Raw genomic sequence first — 14,554 nt, forward strand, 5'->3', positions numbered from 1 at the left:
TACAAAGTTTCCTTGATTGCATGTATGCATTAGTTTCGAATGGGCTAAATTTAGAAAATTACAAAGGCTTTTACGAGCATTATTTCCCTGTTTGTACTAATTTATAAGCATGGTAGCTTAATTGTACTCTCAGATGCCTCCTGAAATTAGGAGAGTAGTAAAGCTTAATAACTTCTGAAACAATTACAAGATTGTAGTACAGTCGTACCTTGGTTTTTAAACAGCTTAGTTCACGAATAACTTGGAACTAAAACGTCACAAACCCAGAAGTAGGTGTTCCTGTTTGCAAACCTTGCCTTGGAAGCCGAATGTCTGGTTCAGCTTCTGTGGCTTCTGATTGGCTGCAGGAGCATCCTGCAGCCAATCAGAAGCTGTGCCTTGGTTTCTGAATCTTTCAGAAGTTTAATGGGCTTCCAGAACGCATTCTGTTCAAAAACCAAGGTATGACTGTATAGTGCAGTCTAGTCCATTGAAAACAGTTCCACAGTATGAAATCACTCCTTGCACAACAGACCACTGTAAACAATCCTGAAATCATAACCCTGTTTACTCAAGATGTGATCTACTAAATTCTGGGGGACCACTCCACAGTTGTTATAGTTGTGCAGAATGCTTAACCTTTTTAAAAAAATACATGTGAGAGTGTTAAGAAAAGGAGGCTCCTGTTGTTCAGATTTCTAGGGATGTCCTAAGAAAGTCTATGGTTTCTTCTTTGCACTGCTTGTTTGGAGTTTCCTCCCAACCTTTCACATCCTGGTTTCCTCCCAACCTTTCACATCCTGGTTTTAGTCATACCTTTCTCACCAGCCCTTTCTGATTAATTATTTTATGTATTATTCTATATGTTGTACCCAAACACATGCAACTAATCCCTAACTGTGCTTTAAAATGAAAAGTCTGAATGGGTCACCACTGAGTGGTTGCTCAACCCTTTCCATTGCTCACCATTTCTTCCCCCAAATTGTCCTACTAAGTAGCTTGCCCATGCTGTGGGGTTTCCAAACACTTCTGGAACATTGTTATGGAGGAGAATGATCCGGAGTGGAGGAGAAATTTTGGGTGAATAAAAAGGATCAAGTTGCCCTTCTTTCCCCTGCCGCTTCTTTCTTTTAAGTTTTTCCATCTCCAATAAACTTTTCATCTTGAAAATTGTGCAGTTAGGCCACCAGGGATCAGTACTGGGTGGGTCATATTCTCTTTACCATTTTCAGTCTTCCTGTTATTTGTATAATTCATCATTTAGTTTTCTGAACCATCTGTTGTACATTAGTTGTGCATTAGTTATATATATAGTATTTCCTAGGTATGCAATTATCTGGGAGAAAAGGCTGCTTGCAATGTTGAACCTGCCCAATTTGACCGATATTGTATCCGCTCATTATTTTACTAATAAACAATGTTTTCTTTAGAAAATCCATAGAAGAAATATAGCAGTGGGGAGGGGACATCCATTTTACAGCATTGCTAGTTCTACTCTTCCCAGGCACACACATCCTTCAGAGTTTGTTGGCCTTACTTTAGAAATCTGGTTTGTCATTTCCTGATAGGGTGCATGGCAACTGTAGTTTCCTGTGTTTTCCAGCCCAGTTAATTTAATGGGGGTACAAACTACAATGTGATGACCCTCAGCTTCTCTGGTCTTTTTCAAGCCAGTGCTTTTTTCTTTAAAAAAAAAAATGTTTAAGGGTACTCTCGTTTTTCTACTCATATTGAAATACTGCTCCTCAATGAGGCCAAACTTAGATTCACAAAATGTTTAGGGGGTATGTGTACCCCTGCGTGCCCCCAGCAAAAAAAGCACTGCTTCAAGCCCTTTTATACTTTCAGCGCCCCCCCCCCCATTCCCAAGAGGAAGTTTGCTTAGGAAGGGGTTAAGTTTCTGGAAGTTCTGCAACAAGCTTTCCAAGGTTTCTTTGCTTTTTTGAATTTTATTGGGGGGGGGGACTTGGAAAGACCCAACCATTTTCTGAAAGAGCTTGGGGAAAAACTCACTAGTTAAAAGTGTGGTAATGTAATGACTAGCAAACTGAACTTCGTTAAGTGATTTTGGCTATGCATTTCTTGGAATCCACACAGGGCTGTTTCGTGTGGAAGATAATAGTAGCATCAACTCACTAGATTAATGGTTCTCAAATCACACACACACTTCCTGCCTTATTTACAGTAATGAATAATCACCTTCTAATATGCATAAAAAATTAGTGTTTTATATATTTGCCTGGCAAAGCCAAACACTTCCAAATGATCTTGGATTTAAGAAGAAGCACTCTGCCTATAATTATCCTAAGTCGTTTTGCATAGCATATTTACCTAATTTTGATCAGAAAGGTACAAATAAGTTACATCTTCAGGAACTATATAGAGAAATGATCAGAAGCTATGTTTTCTTTTTCTAAAACAGCTGCTTGATACAAAACTGTACTAGGATTTTCATGTATGTTGAACGATCAGAGATCTAGTTCTTCCTACGAGTCCTGCAAGTGAGGGGAAGTGATTAACAAAGGAGGGGCTTCCTTTAAGGGCATTCAGTTTTCCTACACTTTGTTGTTTGTCTTTTCCTTACACAACAACATAAACTGGATCTTTTCAGACCTACAAAAAACCATACCTGCTAAATGTTGTTCTCAATATCATCTTTGTTGTTTTATATATCTTAATGGGTTTTTAATTAGCCAATTATTTGTTGAGTGGTTTTTTTATACAAACATTTTATATGTTTTATTAACAAAATACATTAGAAATACTTGCATATTTTTCTGCTGTAGGAATTGGCATCCTACTGTTAGAACTTTTTGGTTAGCCAAGAAGCAGTCTCTCTCACAAGCAAAGTTGACAGAGAATTAGGGGATACAGTGGTTTGATCAGCAACAGGGAAGACAGGCCGGTGAAGGATCCGTGCTGGAGATGGATAAATTCCTGTGTGGGTTTTCTAGGGAAGCTCAGGATGTAACAAATGAGTCTGGGGAAACCCTGTGTCATTTGTTCACAATTATTTTCAAGCCTAAAGGGCCTCTCTGAGGATTTCAGGCTGAACAGGGAAATGTTTTTGGTGATCATAAAGGACATGCTCGTAACTTTTCCCTTGTACAGTAAAAGTCTGTAACGCCAAAGTTCAGGATAAATTGAGCCCTAGTTCTGCTTAATTTGGCATAAATTCAATGGGAAGAGAAGGCCATCAGTGTCCATACAATCTTCTTGTTCCATTTGCTGAGTATAAAGATTCAGTGGTCAAATTACACCAGTCTATGGAATCCACCAACCCTCTCAGAAAACCATTTGTTGTTGTTGTTTAGTCGTTTAGTCGTGTCTGACTCTTCGTGACCCCATGGACCAGAGCACGCTAGGCACTTCTGTCTTCCACTGCCTCCCGCAGTTTGGTCAAACTCATGCTGGTAGCTTCGAGAACACTATCCAACCATCTCGTCCTCTGTCGTCCCCTTCTCCTTGTGCCCTCCATCTTTCCCATATCACCCTTTTAAATGAGGAAGGGACAAATTCTTCCCTTCCATCAGCTGTCTTGTGAAAACTATATTTCCGTATGATTTTTCTCTTTTGAACCAATCAGTATTTGTTGATGTTTGATTGATGTTTTGAATGATGTTTTCATAGATGATTTCCCTAGTATTAGTTTTGTAAGGTCTTGATGTATTTTTTGAAACTGTGGATTATGAAAATAAAAGTTTCAGGGGTCACAATTACATCATTGTGTGGAATCCACCGAACTCATCAAAACTATAGCACCTTAAAAAAAAAATACACAGAGGAAGGAACAAATACACAATGAGTCATTATTCTCATGTCTTTCCTACAATGAGTTTGCAAAGGGCTCATTACCTTTGCAGTGTTTGTCATGGCATCACATCAGACAACCAGGAAGTGATGCAAGCAATTTCTCTCTCACTCAGTTGAGCTTTGCTGGGTTTTGGGTGGCGTGAGTGGAGGGCTATGGGTGGAAAAGTCTAAATGAAATTCCCCCTAAGCCCAGTTCTTCACAGGCAGTATTAGTGTGGGAAGTAGCCATATCACAGATCCCTGCCATTTTCTTTTCTATGTTACTGGAGCAGTTTGGGAACAAATCACACACACAGCCTTTCAAGCAGCTGATATAATATTGAAACTGGTTCTTAGACCCAAGTAATCTTCCCTGCCACCTCTCAAATATTGGAAACTTTCATACACATGTAAAATTCTTTTTTATTTCAATGATCAAGGAAGGCTTAAAGCCCACCAGAAAATGGTATTTGTGTCACTTCAGTGATTGAACAATATATTTAGAGTCAAAATACAATACTTTATTAAAATGATTGTCTGAGTGAGAGTGCAGTTCTAAACTTGTGATTATGCCAGCAACATAATTTTCAAAAGTGGTTTGGGAAAATGTCACAGTTACTTGAAAAAACAATAAAGCTGAAGAGGCTGACCTTTTGTACAGCTTCAGCAAAAGTTTTCCTTTTAAAAAAAGTCAGTGAACTCTTTGCTTGCAACTTTCTAGATACCCCGCCTAACACATTTACTTTTCCTTAGTTAGGCTCTCAATTTTTTTTAGAAACAAAAGGGGCTAAACACAATGGGTTGGATCCAAACCAGATTGTCCTATTGATTGCAGATGGACTACAGCATGACTAACCCAGGCTGCAGTCATTTTGAAAGTAGGCCCATTGAACTGAATGAGACTGACTTCAGAGTAAATATGGACATCGTTACCCTTTGAGTCTGGATGCAGCCCACTGCATTTGGTCAGAAATGTGAAGTTAAAAGGGTGTATTGACTAGGCCAATCCAGCATATCAGCAATCACGCTTAGAGTATTATTACTGTTCCCTGAGACTTTTTGTTTTGTTTTGTTGAGGTTTCTGCCCATTTCTAATTGCCCCATTATAAGATTTGCTGCTCAATTGAACAACTGGCATTGTAGACACATTCCCTTGGTCTTGCAGGCAGATATTTGCAGTGTTGCAAAAAGTGCAAATATTTGACTTTGGTATACACAAGTTGAAATATAGGCCAACCCAGGAACGGTCACATTTTCTTTGTATTTTGTTCTTTGCTTTTCCAAACAAGACTTTTGATTTTCATCTTTTTTTCTGACAACTAGGCAAGCATGATGTCCCGTTAGTTTTTAAAACTATGTTTTATAGAAGCATTGTTGAAATTTAACCAGAAACTGTAAGACAGTAAAGTATGCTGTCGTGCTGTCTCCTTGTTTATGCATACTTTCCCCCTTCGGTTGTGTTTTTACTTCTCTTGATGCTTATCAACTTTTTTTTTTTTTTTTTTTAAATACTGTACAAGATGAAATGTGCCTCTCCTCCCCAGGCCTGGAGAAATCATATGTAGACATTCTCTCTGTTTATCAATTTGGGGATGTTTCTGTTCGAAACTGTTTCTTGTTATGGTGGGAAAGAGGAGCTGTGTGTTTATGCTGGCTGAACCCCCATGGGCCTTGCTGAAGCAATCACATTTAGGATAACTGCCAAAATGAGGATGTTCATATTGATTTTTGGATTCTAGTGATAGTTGGACAAACTTGGTCAGTGACATTCTAACACCTGGAACCCAAACAAATTACTTGGAAATAAGTTCCATTGAAATTCAGGGAACTTAGTTTCCACATAATGTGTTTAGGATTGGGCAGTAATTTAAGTTAAAAGTTATTTTAATTTAACCTTTTATTTCCTTATGGTTGCCTGTATTTGAGTAATTTTGTTAACCTGCCAACTTTTTAATGGCTTTGAGTTCCCCTTAGTCATCTTCTTGGGAATCCAGGGGCTTGGCCAATCATGACAGTGGTTCACAGGGAAAAATACATATCTGACATAGACAGATTTCAGACATGTAAGAAAGATCAGAGAAAAGATCCCATTGTGTTAATTATTGTCAATTTATGGAAGTGTTTCTGTGTTGGGATGCTTGCAATGGAGCATCTGTTTAAGAAAGTTTGTTTTTAAAGCAGTTTTAAGAATGAGTGTGAAGTCTGTTACGGTAAAATTCCGGGTGCGGAGTTGCCCTTCCGGTTGGAAGGAAGCTTGCTATTTAGAAGTAGGAAATTTGCATCGAGATTTTCTCCCTTTATAAATGTGTAGTTGAAGTGTTAAGGCGAAGGCTGCCTTCCTTATATCACTGCATACTATTATTCAGCAAAGATCTTGGCTCCGATTCAGTTCACTATGCACATGCAAACGGGCTCTTCTTGCCAGACATGGGAGGCAGAGATCTCTGTGTGCAAAGCTGATCCATAGCAGATAATGGGAAAACCCCAGGAATTACTTTGATGGCTTGTAGCCACTGGGTACAATCCCAAATTCTACCAAAGAAATTAGCTTAGTTAAATGGGATGTGGATTGCACCCATTCTGGCAGAGCCGTGGGCTCTGTCTAGATGTGGGAGGTCTGTTCACACTGTGGGGCTTCCTCATTCCTTGCAAGGATAGGAGCAACTCTCCATACACACACCGCCGCTCATTTGACTGGAGAGCTTTGGAGTGGAGCCACTATGACTGAGAGGCATGATTTATTTCTACAGTACTTTAGGGCCTCAATCAAAGTTCACTGGAGATGGATAAAAAAAGGTTTCTGTTCTTGCTAAATGCTGAATCAAGGCAGTGGCAAGTGGAAAGAAGGGGGGAGGTAACATATTGCTTATAAGAGCTTTAAAAAGGTCAGTGGTTAATTAGTTACCAGGAGAATAAAGACTTTCTCATTTGCTGTGGGTTAACACAGCTATAATTTTAGTTATAGCTTACTGTACTTTGTGCTGAAAACCATATAGTCTGGGGGTGTGTAGGTGTGTATGAAAAGATAAATTTGCTCAGTCCTAAAAACTGACTTTGTGCTCTTGAAACCTACTGTCTCCAGGTGTTGTTTCGTATGATATTTATGTATTCTACATTAACTATCTTATTTCTACATTATAGTTTGAATAAAAGACACTTTAAAAAATGAAATTGGAACAATATCCATTATTTGCTATGTAGTCTAGGAGATCTCTTAAACTCTGGAGAACACTGTACTATTAAAATCTGAAACTCTTGCACACTGCCTGTTTCTGAATTAGTCCCTGTCTTTCAATTGAATCTTATTTCGTTATTTAAAACAGCGATTTCAACTTCCATTGCTGCGTTAGAATATATTGCTTGTGGTTTACTGCAAAATTAGAATCGAAAAATGCAATGGAGCAAGTTTCAGTATACCTAGGAAAATTGTTCCTAACTTGATTAAGCCATCCTAGGCCTACGGTGGACAATTTGGGTTGTCACTTTGAGAAGGCAGGGGGGGGGGTTAGGGTCATATGTGGAGGCAGAACAACACTTGTCTCCAGCTTTGTCAAAATAGGTCATGTGCTTCTTCTTACTGGGAGTGGAGAGTGGGAACTCTAGATATGTGCCCAGCCATGCACTTCTGTTGCTTCCACAAACTCAGAAGCAATAGCATAGGAGAAGAACTCTGCTTGAAATGTGTGGTTCATTTTAACTAGCACTGAGCCAAAAAGCAAAGAAGTGATTTTTGTGAACTTAGTTGTTGGTGTCGAAAGCAATTTTCAGGGGAGGATTGTTGCAAAGGGAAATAAAATTGTTCACCCGTTTTGTTTATTATTTATTAAAACATATTTATATACTGCCTTTTATGAAAACATATTCAGGTGGGTTACAATCAAACCCATTAAAAATACAGTAACAATGGTTAAAAATAAATCCAGCTGCATTAACACTCAGTACAAAATTGAATTTTAAATTATAGCAATTCACTGGCATTAAGAGCCAACAAAGGTCTCAAAAAACCAAGAGGGTTTTTAGCATGTGCCAAAACAGTATCATTGTGTTTGTCATATTTCCGGAAGTCATGTGCTATTGTTTCTAGAGAACCTTGCAGTTTTGCAGATATGCAAGTGTTTGTGTTAAATAGTCGTACCATTCTTTAGAGGAAATCTGCACTTCAGTTCCAGACATGTCTCTGAAAATGCCCATTCCATTAATTTCAATGTAATTTACTTCTTTATTTCCAAGAAGGTTTATATATTTCCCAGTCCTTATTAACCACATTATGTGGAAGTGCCCATTGAAATTTAAACTGTCAACCAGTTGGTCTAAGATTGGTCAGGTAGTAAAATGGCAACTTTTTAGTGTTTCATTGCTTCACGGTAGCATTGCCCCACCTACCTAGATTGAATTTGCCCTCAGTGATGTCATCTAGAAACGACTGACCTGGTGGGGCAGTGCCACAACCAGAGCTCTTGGCAGCTGCTCACTGGGGTGGGCCACTTCTGATGTCTTCACCTTTATTATAAGATAAACTAGGATTATCTGTGTGACCTGCCCAGGCAACATACCGTTGTGGCGTCATCATGTTCATGGCATTATCCCTCTAGGAATGAGAAATAAGTCATAACCATAGGGAAAAAATGGGGCAGATGAAAGCAGCTTAGAAAAAGATGATAACGGGCACAATGAACAGCTTTGAAGGGAAATATCTCTGTCTCCTTGAAAGCCAAAAATCAAAAGTGGTGTTAATGTGATGGTGCCTTGGTTCTGGCCAGCCTACTGAAGCATATGGGAATTCTAACCGAACTTATTGACTCATTAATATGCTATAGGATTGAACATGGGTCTAGATACCCTACATGAGAGAATTCATATTTGACCCTAGTGTTAGGGGTGTTGTCTGCCTGGCCAAGTCACCATTTGGTTATCTAGGTTCTGGGATTGGATGCCACCTGCTGTTCACTGAATACATTGCAACATTCCTCTGATGTGTAGGCCCATTCTATATTAAAGTGGGGTTTTTTTAGTGCTGTCCTTTTCTACAACTGTTAGCTTTAATATATTAGACTGGATTGGTCATATCACAGGTAGCACCTCTACTTTAGATCCAGCCTAGAATTTGCTTCCTTTTGACATCATTGATCACAAATCAATATCCACCTTTTTTTCTTAATTAAAGTTGACAGCTAACTAAAAAGTATAATATATCCCACTCTCTCTAAATTCTTCAGTGGCTTGGCAAAGTATAGGATTTTTAAGTTTATCAAGAAATTACATATCAAATTAAAGTTAACACATGCAAAGCTAAATCAGAGGCTTTCTGCTTCTGTGGATTATACTGCACATATATATTTACATTGCCATATTTTATGCTGGATATTATTTTCCTTTTACCTCTGACATAAACAGCTTTGATATCAAGTGCAAAAGGATTGTCCACCAGTATGCTCTTTATATGTAAAAAAAGCCTGTTCTTTTAATTCTAAGCAATTCTCTTCCAATTCAGTATCAGCCAAATCTGATAGGAAATGTGTGGGCAGACCATGCTGTTTACAACGCTCCAAAGTATATTCCAACGCCAACCTTGTCTCATACTTCAAGAGCCATCAACCAACATAATCCTCTCCACCTCCCACATTTCTTGCTAGATGTTGCACTCACTAATACGTTTCCTTGCTTAATGAAGGGATCTTGCCTGAATTCTAAGGTGAATCTTTAAAGAAGGAATACAATCTTGTATTACATTAATGATAGAATAATTTGTTTCAGAACAGTGGTAAGAACTGTGTAGACCAGTGTTTGAAACTTCTAATGTTCTAGGTGCATTTTGTGACAGGGAATTTCATTAGCGTGAGCAGTTTCTGAGCTCTGGGTGCAGTACTGTGCCTAAGATTTCAGAGTAAAACTGCAGAGTGGAAGGAAAGGAGGACCTTTTTCTGCCTCCCCACTTCCAGCTATTCTCTAAAGACTGGAGAAGGGACCCTCTTAAGAATATTAGGGGGTTGGGTAGGGGTAGCATGGCTTTGTTTTTGCAGTCTTCAGATGAGGACTAGATCATGTGAAAAATGAATATAAGATTTTAACTGCAGTTCATTCATTTTCAGCTTTGTAGCCTTGTTATATAAAAAAAATGTGTGCCTGGACATTGTGTTGTTGCACCCATAACCTAGGTTTAAGGTGCTATTTTATATCTCAGTTTCTAACAGTGGTGTAGACTGAATGTGCATATAGGAAGGAGAAGGATCAGACCCACTAGTTCTCTCCATCTACCTCCCTTCCACATTGAGCATAATGCCTGCATGCATGCACACTGCACACATCAGCTTTGCAGGCATTTATGCTCAGTGTGTGTTGAAGGGAGAAAGGAACAGCATGCATGTTCCCCCCGCCCTCTTTCTCTGTTCCCCAATATGCACCAGACCGGCACTTATACCAATGTTTCTGCATCTCTATGTGCAATGCCCCTCCCCCTTCTTGTAGAATACTTTATTCCAGATTCTCTATTTGGTGGTGGTTGTTGTTTAGTCGTGTCCAACTCTTCGTGACCCCATGGACCAGAGCACGCCAGGCACTCCTGTCTTCCACTGCCTCCCACAGTTTGGTCAAACTCATGTTCGTAGATTCAAGAACACTGTCCAACCATCTTGTCCTCTGTCATCCCCTTCTCCTTGTGCCCTCCATCTTTCCCAACATCAGGGTCTTTTCCAGGGAGTCTTCTTTTCTCATGAGGTGGCCAAAGTATTGGAGCCTCAGTTTTAGGATCTGTCCTTCCAGTGAGCACTCAGGGCTGATTACCTTAAGAATGGATAGATTTGATCTTCTTGCCATCTATGGGACTCTCAAGAGTCTCCTCCAGCCCCATAATTCTCTATATGGTAGAGTCACATAAATTTATAACTGGAAGAGGCTTGTGCATCCCTTTAGAGTCCATTTCCCTAAAGCAAGGTTGGGGAACCTTGGGCCCAGGGAATGAATTAAGCCTCCAATATGCCCTGTCTGGCTCTCAGGACTTTTCCTGGCCACACCCGTCCCTAGTCCTGTTCTGTGCCCTCCTCAAGTGCTTCAGCGTGGTTAGAATGCGTATTTCAATTGTGGTGCTTCTTCTTTCTTGCCTAGATGGGGGTTGTGTGCAGGTGTGTATGTGTTTTGTGTGTAGAAACCTATTGACCTTTACATGGTTGGAATGTTGCCTGTTGTAGAAATGTAAGAATCGCATCCACTTTTGCCTCAGGTGCTACCCAAAGGTTGCCCATGAGGAAATGAAACCCTTGTGTTGAAAAAACCTAAGAGGAGGCGTGTAGTGGTGATAGGGGATTCCCTACTGAGGGGAACAGAAGCAGTGATCTGTGGGCCTGACAAAATGTCTCGGGAAGTGTGCTGTCTCCCTGGGGCTAAGATCCAAGATGTAACTGAACGACTGCAAGGAATCATAAAACCCACTGACAAATACCCCTTCCTCTTGGTTCATGTGGGAACCAATGACACTGCAAGCAATAGCCTCCAGAAGATCAAAAGAGACTATGAGGCTCTGGGCAGGAAATTGAAGCAATTAAATGGACAAATTGTCATCTCATCTGTCCTCCCAGTTGAACGACGTGGCCCAGGGAGAGAGAGAAAAATAGTGGAAGTGAACAGCTGGCTTCGCAAATAGTGTAAACAGGAACGGTTTGGATTCTTAGATCACGAACTGCAGTTTCTTGAAGATGGACTTCTGGCAAGAGATGGGCTGCACCTCACAACGGTTGGGAGGAATGTTTTTGCCAAAAATCTCAGAAACCTCATCAGGAGGGCTTTAAACTGACTAAAGTGGGGGAGGAAGACAGTGCTCCTGAAGGTAGGAGTCTATCAATTGATGATCATCCAATGTCATAGACCGAATTGAGCAAACAGCACGCAGACCTAGTGATGGGAGGAAAAACTCCTTAAATAAGAGACACGGGGGAATGATTAATGGACTTCAATGTCTGTACACTAATGCGCAAAGCATGGGTAATAAACCAGATGAGCTTGAGCTCTTGGTACAGCAAACTAAATATGACATAATAGGCATCACTGAAACCTGGTGGGATAAGTCCCATGACTGGAATGTAATAATGGAGGGATACAATCTATTTCAGAGAAACAGACCAGACAAGAAAGGAGGAGGCATGGCATTATATGTCAGGGATGTGTATACCTGTGAAGAGATCCAAGATTTAGAACCTCAAAGCCAAAGTGAGAGCATTTGGGTCAAAATTAAGGGAAAGAAGAATAACAGGGACCTCATTGTGGGAGTTTACTATCGATCCCCAAGCCAAACGGAGGACATAGATGATGCCTTCCTGGAACAGATGGCCAAGCATGCAAAAGGAAGGGAGATAGTAGTAATGGGGGACTTCAATTACCCAGATATTTGCTGGGTGTCAAACTCAGCCAAGAGCATAAGGTCAAACAGATTCCTCACTGGCCTTGCAGACAACTTCATTGTCCAGAAAGTGGGAGAAGCAACAAGAGGAACAGCCATTTTAGATCTGGTCCTAACCAATGTTGATGACCTGGTTAGTGGGGTAGAAGTGGAAGGATCATTAGGCACGAGTGATCATGCTCTTCTGAAGTTTACTATACAGCGGAAAGGAGCAGCCAAGCATACTAGGACTCAATTTCTTGACTTTAAGAAAGCCGACTTCATAAAACTTAGGAAAGTGCTGGGTGAGATCCCATGGACAGTAATACTAAAAGGAAAGGGAGTTCATGATGGCTGGGAGTTTCTTAAGAGGGAGATAGTAAAAGCACAACTTCAGGCAATACCAATGAGACGGAAACATGGAAGGTGCCTAAAGAAGCCAGGGTGGCTATCTAAAGAACTTTTAACTGAGTTAAGATTAAAAAAGGATGTGTACAAAAAATGGAAAAGGGGGGAAACCACCAAAGAGGAATTCAAACAAATAGCCAGCACGTGTAGACACAAAGTCAGAAAAGCTAAAGCACAGAATGAACTCAGGCTTGCTAGAGAGGTTAAAAGCAACAAAAAAGGCTTTTATGGGTATGTTCGTAGCAAAAGGAAGAACAAAGAAACAGTGGGGTCACTCAGAGGAGAAGATGGTGAAATGCAAACAGGGGATACAGAAAGGGCTGAACTCCTCAATGCCTTCTTTGCCTCAGTCTTCTCCGATAAAGAAAACAATGCCCGACCTGAAGAATTTGGAGCAAATGATTCAGCAGAGGAAACACAGCCCAGAATAACTAAGGAGATAGTACAAGAATACTTGGCTAGTTTAGATGTATTCAAGTCTCCAGGGCCAGATGAACTGCATCCAGGAGTATTAAAAGAACTGGCAGATGTGATCTCAGAACCACTGGCACTCATCTTTGAGAATTCCTGGAGAACAGGCGAAGTCCCGGCAGACTGGAGGAGGGCAAATGTTGTCCCTATTTTCAAAAAGGGGAAAAGAGAGGACCCAAATAATTACCACCCAGTCAGTCTGACATCAATACCAGGGAAGATTCTGGAGCAGATCATTAAGCAAACAGTCTGTGAGCACCTAGAAAGGAATACCGTGATCACCAATAGTCAGCATGGATTTCTGAAAAATAAGTCATGTCAGACTAACCTGATCTCGTTTTTTGACAGAATTACAAGCCTGGTAGATGAAGGGAACGCAGTGGATGTAGTCTACCTTGATTTCAGCAAGGCATTTGACAAGGTGCCCCATGATATTCTCGTAAAGAAGCTGGTAAAATGCGGACTTGACTATGCTACCACTCAGTGGATTTGTAACTGGCTGACTGACCGAACCCAAAGGGTGCTCATCAATGGTTCCTCTTCATCCTGGAGAAGAGTGACTAGTGGGGTGCCACAGGGTTCTGTCTTGGGCCCGGTCTTATTCAACATCTTTATCAACGACTTGGATGATGGACTCAAGGGCATCCTGATCAAATTTGCAGATGACACCAAACTGGGAGGGGTGGCTAACACCCCAGAGGACAGGATCACACTTCAAAATGACCTTGACATATTAGAGAACTGGGCCCAAACAAACAAGATGAATTTTAACAGGGAGAAATGTAAAGTATTGCACTTGGGCAAAAAAAAATGAGAGGCACAAATACAAGATGGGTGACACCTGGCTTGAGAGCAGTACATGTGAAAAGGATCTAGGAGTCTTGGTTGACCACAAGCTTGACATGAGCCAACAGTGTGATGCGGCAGCTAAAAAAGCCAATGCAATTCTGGGCTGCATCAATAGGAGTATAGCATCTAGATCAAGGGAAGTAATAGTGCCACTATATTCTGCTCTGGTCAGACCTCACCTGGAGTACTGTGTCCAGTTCTGGGCACCACAGTTCAAGAAGGACACTGACAAACTGGAACTTGTCCAGAGGAGGGCAACCAAAATGGTCAAAGGCCTGGAAATGATGCCTTATGAGGAACGGCTAAGGGAGCTGGGCATGTTTAGCCTGGAGAAGAGGAGGTTAAGGGGTGATATGATAGCCATGTTCAAATATATAAAAGGATGTCACATAGAGGAGGGAGAAAGGTTGTTTTCTGCTGCTCCAGAGAAGCGGACACGGAGCAATGGTTCCAAACTACAAGAAAAAAGATTCCACCTAAACATTAGGAAGAACTTCCTGACAGTGAGAGCTGTTCGACAGTGGAATTTGCTGCCAAGGAGTGTGGTGGAGTCTCCTTCTTTGGAGGTCTTTAAGCAGAGGCTTGACGACCATATGTCAGGAGTACTCTGATGGTGTTTCCTGCTTGGCAGGGGGTTGGACTCGATGGCCCTTGTGGTCTTTTCCAACTCTATGATTCTATGATTCT

General features: G+C 40.8%; 1 protein-coding gene across 9 annotated transcripts in view; it reads left to right on the forward strand.

Annotated features, from left to right (window-relative positions):
- Positions 1–14,554, forward strand: part of NR3C2 (nuclear receptor subfamily 3 group C member 2) — a 137,413-nt gene that overhangs the window by 10,602 nt on the left and 112,257 nt on the right. The window lies entirely within an intron of this gene.

Source organism: Podarcis erhardii, assembly GCF_964252035.2.
Source record: "Podarcis erhardii genome assembly, chromosome: 9".
Lineage (NCBI taxonomy): Eukaryota > Metazoa > Chordata > Lepidosauria > Squamata > Lacertidae > Podarcis > Podarcis erhardii.